Here is a 9,221-nt window from a genome sequence, read left to right as displayed (position 1 = left end):
CATGTAATGGCGGTTATAATGGAGACGGAGTAACATGCGCAGGTATATTTTAACTTATGGTATTAGCTAAGATATTATGTGCGTGCTTCATAGAAATCGGAGCCAGAGGATGTATAAAGACATTCCCATAACCCAATGGGGTTTCTGACATTGGTATGTCTGGCTTTTGTACACGTGTGGCACAGTGGACCATACCTTGCATTGGGACTGTGTGTAAATATCTGGCGTTTTCATCCTTTTATTTAACATTTAAAACATTGAGACTTATGAATAAAATTTATGCAGTGGGACATTAAGAATGTTTTCTATAAGAAAATCCAATTTAATTTGATAAGTCTTATTAGCTCGTTGCAATTTTAAAATTACCATTTTGTGTGTGTGGTAATGGGGACTTTGCCTTTAAGATTAGGTTATATTGATCAAATTTCCCAATCATAGTGCATTGTAGGAACGCCTTTAAGCCTCCTCTGAATTGGAGCATAGTATACTCAATTCAGAAAATCTAAATGTCAGCCTATATCATGTAGACCTATAATGAAATTGGATGGATGCAAAGTTTACCCTTACCGAAATACTGACTTGAGAGCATATAATTCATCGCGTCGTAGTTCCATAAGACTTTTTACACAATTATCATTGAAACACGATGACTTACGTTCCTTGCGAGAAATAGTTTTATTGGAAATATAATAATAGTATATAATGTCGATTTTAGAAAAAGAAACATGAAAAAAAAAGTATAACCAGGATATACAGAGCTGCAAGTGTGAGGTAAACCGCTATCTTGGCGCCAACCTGTCAGCATTGCCCAATAGATAACTGCTTGCCTTGATTAGCCTTGTCATTAAAAGAAAACAACAAAAATAAACAAACAACATAAGAATAACGATTTGTACCGCCAGTTCTACTTTGTAACCTTTAAACAAACTTCTGACAATTGCATTTGTTTCTTTGGTATTTTGCATAGACAATGACGAGTGTTCCGACGGTACACACAACTGTCATGACACTGCTACATGTACCAATACCGCTGGCTCCTTCACATGTGCATGTAATGACGGTTATAATGGAGACGGAGTAACATGCACAGGTATATTTTAACTTATGGTATTAGCAAAGATATAATGTGCGTGCTTCATACAAATCGGAACAAAAAATCATGTAAAATGAAAGTGGATTGATACAAATGATGTTAAATTTTCGACTTACCGTAATATTGATTTGAGTGTTAATTCATCACGTGGCCGTACAAAGAACTTTTTACACCTAATATTGAAAAATGACGACGTACGGTCATGGCGCGAAATAGTTTTATTGGAAATAATAATTACATATTATTATGTCGATTTTAGAAAAAATACATGAAAAAAAAAAAAAAAAGAACTTGAAGAAAGAAACACTAAAAAACAAAACATCAAATAATTCGATTAAATTGCATGAATTAATTGTGTTTGTCTTAGATTTAAATGAATGTACTTCGAGTATTGCTACCTGTGATATCAATGCTGGTTGCTCTAATACTATGGGGTCATATACGTGCTATTGTAGTGCCGGCTACTCGGGTAACGGACACACATGCACAGGTAAGGCCTACTCCTCTGATCCATTATAGCGCAGAAAATAATTAAACTGGTCAAATGGGAATGGTGTTATACTATAGTCAGCTTATAATCATCGTAATAGGCGAGAATTTTTCGGGTTTTGGTACTGCGCAAGTTTTAACTGACGCTGTATGTACATGGGGCTTTGACAAAACTACAGTACCTATGGTCTTGATATTTGCAGGGTATTTTGTTGGTTTAGTACAATATAATCACGTAAAAAACAGAATTTTGACAAATATTGAGAGCGTCCTCCTCAGCAAATGTTATAATATGGCTTGAAATGATAGATCACTATATGATTAATAAAACTCAAAACTGTTTTTGAAATTATCACATAGTACAGTTATGGTTACCATATGTCATCATTATAATAGTAGTTGTTATCATCAATGTAATACTTGAAAGAGAAATCCATACGTAATTGCCCTTTAATTATGAATAATATTATATTTTGATATTTTACTTAGATCTTGACGAATGTAGTACCAATACTCACTGTCATACTGTTGCCACATGTGCCAATATACCTGGTTCCTTCACGTGTGCATGCAATGACGGTTTTAGTGGAGATGGAGTGACATGCACAGGTAAATCCGAGATTTTAAATAAAACGCAGGAACCGTCGTTTTATTATTACGATGGAAATATTAGTTGAACGCATACGCAAGTTCATAACACAGTACGTACATGGCGTGCGGGACGGTGATCTGCACAATATCTGCACCGATATCTCAATTTCAAATTTTATGATACCATAACTTACGATTTCAATATCTTCGCTCAGGAATTCATTGGAAAAAACGGCGTTGTGGAGCAAAATATCTCTATTAAGATATGTAAAACCCTTAAAATTGATAACCTGCCCAAAAGTGTCTCCTTTGGACATGACTTACCGTGTGTGTAACGATACGTGTTCGAGGCCACACAGATAGTTTGTTTGCAACAAAACATTGAGCCAACTTGGAATTCTCTTGGACAAGGGACCTCAGCTGTACCTGTGCAGAGCTGCGTTCCTGAATGGTTTATTTTATAAAGAACAAAGAAAATACCACCAACTGAAATAACCAGTTTATATATCGGAGTTTATCGTAATATTAAGTTTTACATTACATAGAGTCAATAATCATTGTTCTATAATTTAAATTTGTTATTGAAAAGCAAACCTTACAACAGTTTATAAGTATGATGATATTTTGCATAGATAATGACGAGTGTTCCGACGGTACACATAACTGTCATACTACTGCTACATGTACCAATACTGCTGGTTCCTTCACATGTGCATGTATTGACGGTTATAATGGAGACGGAGTAACATGCATAGGTAATTCTCCACACACTATTTATTATTTTACAATTTAAGTATAATATTTTACTCTGGTTCAAATTAAGTGATTCAAACAAACAAACAAACAAACAAACAAACAAACATAGAATTACTTTTATGATGTAATAATTATTATCGGTATATAGTTCTTTAAAAGAGTTCTTAACATTGAGGGTTTACCTGTGCGAGCTTATGTATGCGAGAGTGATAGGTTGTCAAAAAACAAAAAACAAAAACACAACAACAACAACAAAACAACAACAAAAAACAACAAAAAAAAACAAAAACAAAAACAAAAAAACACGCACCATAACCTGATTATAATGTTTTGCATTAGATTTGGATGAATGTACTTTGGGAACTGATAACTGTGACGCTGTTGCTGCATGTACTAATGTCAATGGGTCATTTGCGTGTACGTGTGACGCGGGCTACACAGGAAACGGACAAACATGCACAGGTGAGATATGTCCTAGTTATAAATTTTGTTTTTATCAGTTGTCAGCTCGGTAGATTATAGAAAAAGGCTGTTGACTCGTTTTCTGTTGGCATATCATAATTTTGGATGTTTCTGAAAAGGTAAAGTAGTAATCGAAGACGCGATTTATTGCTAATTCAAAAACTAGTTCAAAATGACATTTCCACGTGATCTTCTATAATCAGACGTACGTCAAAATTAATCTATGACGACAAAATACGGGGATCTAAACTAGTAAAAGGTTTACTGTCTCAAAACATCAAATTTCATTCGTAATTTTATGAAGTGTTACTTCTTTTAATATTTATTAGATCACATGACAATTTCACGTGATCTTCATAATTAGTAAAATTGTTACGGTATTAACATTTCAAATTTCACCCGTAACTTGATGAAGTGTTATTTATCTCAATATTTTACCCTACGCAGTAAAATAAAAAAGCTCCCTCATAATTCTCGCGTTTCACAATACGATGCGCCGCCAGCGGTTACTCTTGGCAGTCAAATTTTTGACTCCAGAGTCGACATCGCCGTTGTAGCTGCTATTGAATTTTCACGCGAGTGTGATAATAAATAGGCCTATGTTGAAAACAGCTCCACGAAAGATTCCCCGTGATCAATAGAAACTGATAGAAAATGGATCTACACAAATTGTATAAATTGTTGTTTTAGTGTGCATAATGTATATATGAGTGAATAGCATAACTGACATTATTGTTCAATATAAATTACATTATTTTATTGTGGATAGATATTGACGAGTGTAGTTCCGGTAAACACAACTGTCATGCTGGTGCTTCATGTTTAAATACTGCTGGTGCCTTCACATGTGCATGTAATGACGGATATAGTGGAGATGGTATAACATGCACTGGTATGTCAACCCACATCGTACTTATAATAATTATGATACTCCAGATAACCCAAAATGTTTTTTATAACATTATTAAATGGATGCACATAATGTTACCAGAAAACATTTAGGCTAAATGTCTGCGTTTTCATGGCAGTTTCCAAACCATTGAGACTACAAGGGTGGGGGCAGAGTGCCCCCTGACAAAAAAATGAAAGAAAAAAGTGCCCCTCTAACAAAAAATGAAAGAGAAAATCTAGAGGAAAAGAAAAGAGGCAAATAGCCCCTTTTTCACTCTGCTACCAGTCCAAAACCTGGACTCTCAATAAAAGAACAACCCCAAAGCCCATTACCTGTAAAATGAGATGCCTATAATGAAAGACAAAGATAAAGACAATTTATCGCGTCTGACGTCACCTGTCAATCAAACTCGAGCACGGTTTGTTTACAAGTGTCGTGATGATGACTTGCTGAACGCGGATTTATAACCGGGCGCCTTATTGTTGATTTTGCACCTTTCGACATGCAAACCATCTCAAAAGTTAGGGCTTTATAGTAAGAAACTTTCTTTGGTGAAGGCACCATGTCCACAATCCCTAGAAAAGCTGCTTTTGCCTTGTAAAAGTACGAACTTTTTCGCGATTTGCTGCTATTCCTTTTCTCCGATCAGCACCAGAGAGATCGGCCTTCCTTGTGCGCGCTGATTAACATGTGTAAACCAATCAAGGATCGTAATTGACAGTGACATCAGACGCGATAAATTGCATTTATCTCTGTCTTTAATTATAAGAAGAGCGGCTAACAAGTCAAGAGGGAAATCAAGAGCAGCGAGGGTATCAGAAAGATGGTGGGCACCTACGTAGCAAAACACCAAGTAAGGTGGTTCGGCCACCTTATGCGCGTGTTCCTTAGCCAACCTGCAGCAAGAACTTACAACAGCCGTACAACAGGAACTAGGGCAAGAGGAAGAGTAAGAAGAGGTTGGCAGATGGAATAAAGGAAATACTCGCAAGACATGGGATCACAATGACCCGATTTGCCCAGAGAAGAAGGATATGTCTCCCCATGATGCTATGAAAGGCACCAGTAGCGGATAAAAGTAAAAGTAACGAGGATGACAAATGAAATAAATTCATTGATTAATTTCAATATAAATATTTTTCATCAGATTTGGATGAGTGTAGTTCGAATACTGATAGCTGTGACGTCAATGCTGATTGCACTAATACCGTCGGGTCATTTAAGTGTACTTGTAACGCGGGGTACACAGGGAACGGACAAACATGCACAGGTGAGATTGCCGTGTGATAAGTATCATTTTGTTCGGATCGATTAAAAGTAATTGAAAGATGATTGTACTTTTATTCCCATTTCATTAAGTTATTATTATAAGGATGATGATGATGATGATGATAATAATAATAATGATGGTGATGGAGATGATGCGATGTCGATGATAATAAAGTTGATAATCATGGCGATAACAATATCATTACATTTGCAGATGTTGATGAGTGTTTGGAAGGTACCCACAATTGTCATGTTGGAGCAACCTGCCACAATCAGGTTCCAGGTTTTAACTGCTCATGTGATGCAGGATATACCGGCGATGGATGGCAATGTACAGGTAAATAAGAAGAAACCATAACTGATGGACGTTGTGATGACGATGATGATGATGATGATGATGATGATGATGATGATGATGATGATGATGATACTAAGGTTTGAACCATGACAACGATATCATATTAAATTTACAGATGTTGATGAGTGTTCGGAAGGTACCCACAATTGTCATAGTGGAGCAACTTGTTATAATCAGGTTCCAGGTTTTAACTGCTCATGTGATGCAGGCTATACCGGCGATGGATGGCAATGTACAGGTAAATAAGAAGAAACCATAACTGATGGACGTTGTGATGATGATGATGATGATGATGATGATGATGATGATGATGATGATGATGATGATGATGATGATGATGATGACGATGACGACGACGACGATGATGATGATAAAGTTGAAAACATGACAATGATACATATTAAATTTGCAGATGTTGATGAGTGTGCCGAAGGTACCCACAATTGCCATGTAGGAGCAACTTGTCATAATCAGATTCCGGGTTTTAACTGCTCATGTAATGCAAGCTATACCGGCGATGGGTGGCAGTGCACAGGTAAAACAAAAAGCAAACCATAAATAGTCCGAAAAATTGAGAGAACCTAAATGTTTTAAATGGCATATTAGTAAATCTATACGTATGAATATGAAGGAGAAGACGGAATGGATTTGTGGGTAGAACGGTATAACATTAGTATAAAATCTAATACGTTAGAAGGTACAATAAAGAATTTCTTTATTATTTTGGAAATCTTAAATTGACTCTGATCCCGATTAGAGATCCATTCAACGATTACCAATCCTGTAAGTACTGCAGATATAGACGATCAAGAGGTATCTACAGAAGCATCAGATCATTCCACAGTGAGGCTAACGACATCTGACCAAGTAACAGTTACCGATAGCCGTGGTAGTGTTCTGACAACTTTGAATAATGATCAACAAGTTGCCATGGTTGCCTTGGAGATGGCTGCTAAATGTAAAACTGATCAGGTGAGTCCTTCTGCCCTGCTCAGTATTTGCCTATTTGTCTGGAATGGGAGTAGCTCCCAAATATTAAAACATAAAAGTGCGGTATCGGCTAATAAATCACAGGGCAGATACTGTTTTCGTTTTGACTGGATTTAAAAACTCAGAGTATCGAGCATTGTGGTTTTCTTCTGATATTTACTGAAATAAAAAAATAAAATTATTGCTTTTCATTTGGCTGAGAATATTCATTTTAAAGCGAAAAGATGTAGCTCACAATTTTGCTCATTTCAACACGGAATTTGGTCGGTGAGTGACTAGCGTTTTGAGTGTCGTAATCAAGGAAAATATGTGGTTTTAAGATAATTAATGTTTCTTAAATTGAATCTATCATGTCTATGGTGAATGCTCTATCACACGCCTTTTCATTTGATCTGGGAATTTTAAGATTGTCTTAAGAATAATAAGAAGTATTTCATCAGGTTTAAACATGTGACAACTATTATGTAATTTTGTAGCAATGTTTTTAATGTCTGTACCTTTTTGGCCCCATTTGGAATAAAATCAAAACGAACTGACTGTTTTACAATACATGTTAACCTCATTTAGGACTGCGATATAGACGTAGAAGATTTCTTACAATCATTTGACAAACTGGTGTTGGATTTACCTGATATAAGTACTATAACCGACACCAAAATTGAAAAAACTGCGTATTTTGGTAAGTAGCCCCCACTAAAAAACCTACTGATTTGTAGTGTACTTTCCGCACACTTAAAGAAGGAAAGGAAAGGATAAAGGGAAAGGAAAGACGGAAAGGAAAGAAGGAAAGGAAAGGAAAGAAAAAAAACAAGAAAAATCACCCGCATTAGAAATAAATCGTATTTAGCATTCCTTCCTAGTCTGCTGTCACTTGTAAACAAAATATTACTTAACAAAAGTGCTCAATTAAATAAAGTACTGGAACTTACGTTTCGGTAACACGACATTTAGTTCCATACCATTGGACATCAGTCAGGTGACTGATTCAAGTCAATTGGTCACGAGAGAGACGGCGATCAATTCCTTTCTGTTCCTAGTCCCTCCCGTTAGACCGTTGAAAGCGTCTATACAGTCCTGTTCAGCGACAGGCTTCCGACCAGGCACAGAAAGGAATTGATTGCTGTCTCTCACATGACCAATCGGCCTGAATCAGTCACCTGATGATGTCTGATGGTATCGAACGAAACGTCATGTTAACAAAACGTAACTTCCAGTATTTGAATTAATTTTGTTCTTGACAATATACATGAATAATATACACCAGGATAAAAAAAAATATCCATTATTTTCAAATGCTTCTGTTTATCATAGGAACCAAATGGCGAGAACAGAATGCAACATGTTAGCCGGCGTCATCTGTATTGTTATAAAACTTCAACTACAATTAATATATTGGTATTGTCACCATTTTAAGCTGGCTATGTGGCTCACAACTTCACATAAAGCCAAAAACATATTGATGATGGCAGCCATTTTGAAATCCAAGATGGCTGGAAATTACATATACCCTTGTATATGCTTTTATTGTAATCCTTGACATCATAAACATGCGTATTGTGCCACCATTTTCAGCTTGATGTGGAGCTCGGAGCCAGTTATAGTCCAAAATATGTAGAAAATGGCGGCCATTTTGAAATTCAAGATAGCCACCAAGATGCTGGGGAAAAATGGTAACTATAACATGGGATACCAAACTACAAATGGCGACATTCAAAGAGGTGTATTTTAACGCAGTAATTATCATTTCAGATTCATACATCTTCAGGGCCAACACGGAATCCAGTGCTGACGGTACTCAAACATATGCAGTTGGGAATGACCCCGAGAACGCTGAAATGGAAATAGCAATTCCATCGAAGTCATTTAAGTTTGGTAACTATTATGCAATCGTATGATTACTCTGACACCAAAACATTAATTGACATCTAAATTATACATTTTCTCGCTTTTGAGTTCTTGTTCAACATTTTTTCATCAGAAAATGCTGTTGACACTTTTTCTAGTGGAAACATACTAGCATACCCTTAATAAGTATATGAAACAAGTATATGCAGAAATACACATTTCATACTTAATTACATATTAATACGCATATTAATTAGCTAATTTGCATAATTAATTAGCGTAAATTTGCCAATTTGAAAGATCTAGAGCATGGACCTACTTCTGGTTACATACAGGGTTAGGTAGGGTTACCCCATTGGATTTTCCAATTTGAGGTGAATGCAATTTTGAAAAGGTACCACAATTACAATGTCAGGTATTTTGAATTTACTTTAATTTAGGTCCATGCCCTAGATAATTAAATAAGCTTTATTTTG

Source organism: Amphiura filiformis, chromosome 10 (genome assembly GCF_039555335.1).
Source record: "Amphiura filiformis chromosome 10, Afil_fr2py, whole genome shotgun sequence".
In the NCBI taxonomy this organism is placed as follows: Eukaryota; Metazoa; Echinodermata; class Ophiuroidea; order Amphilepidida; family Amphiuridae; genus Amphiura; species Amphiura filiformis.
This window is presented reverse-complemented; position numbering follows the sequence as displayed.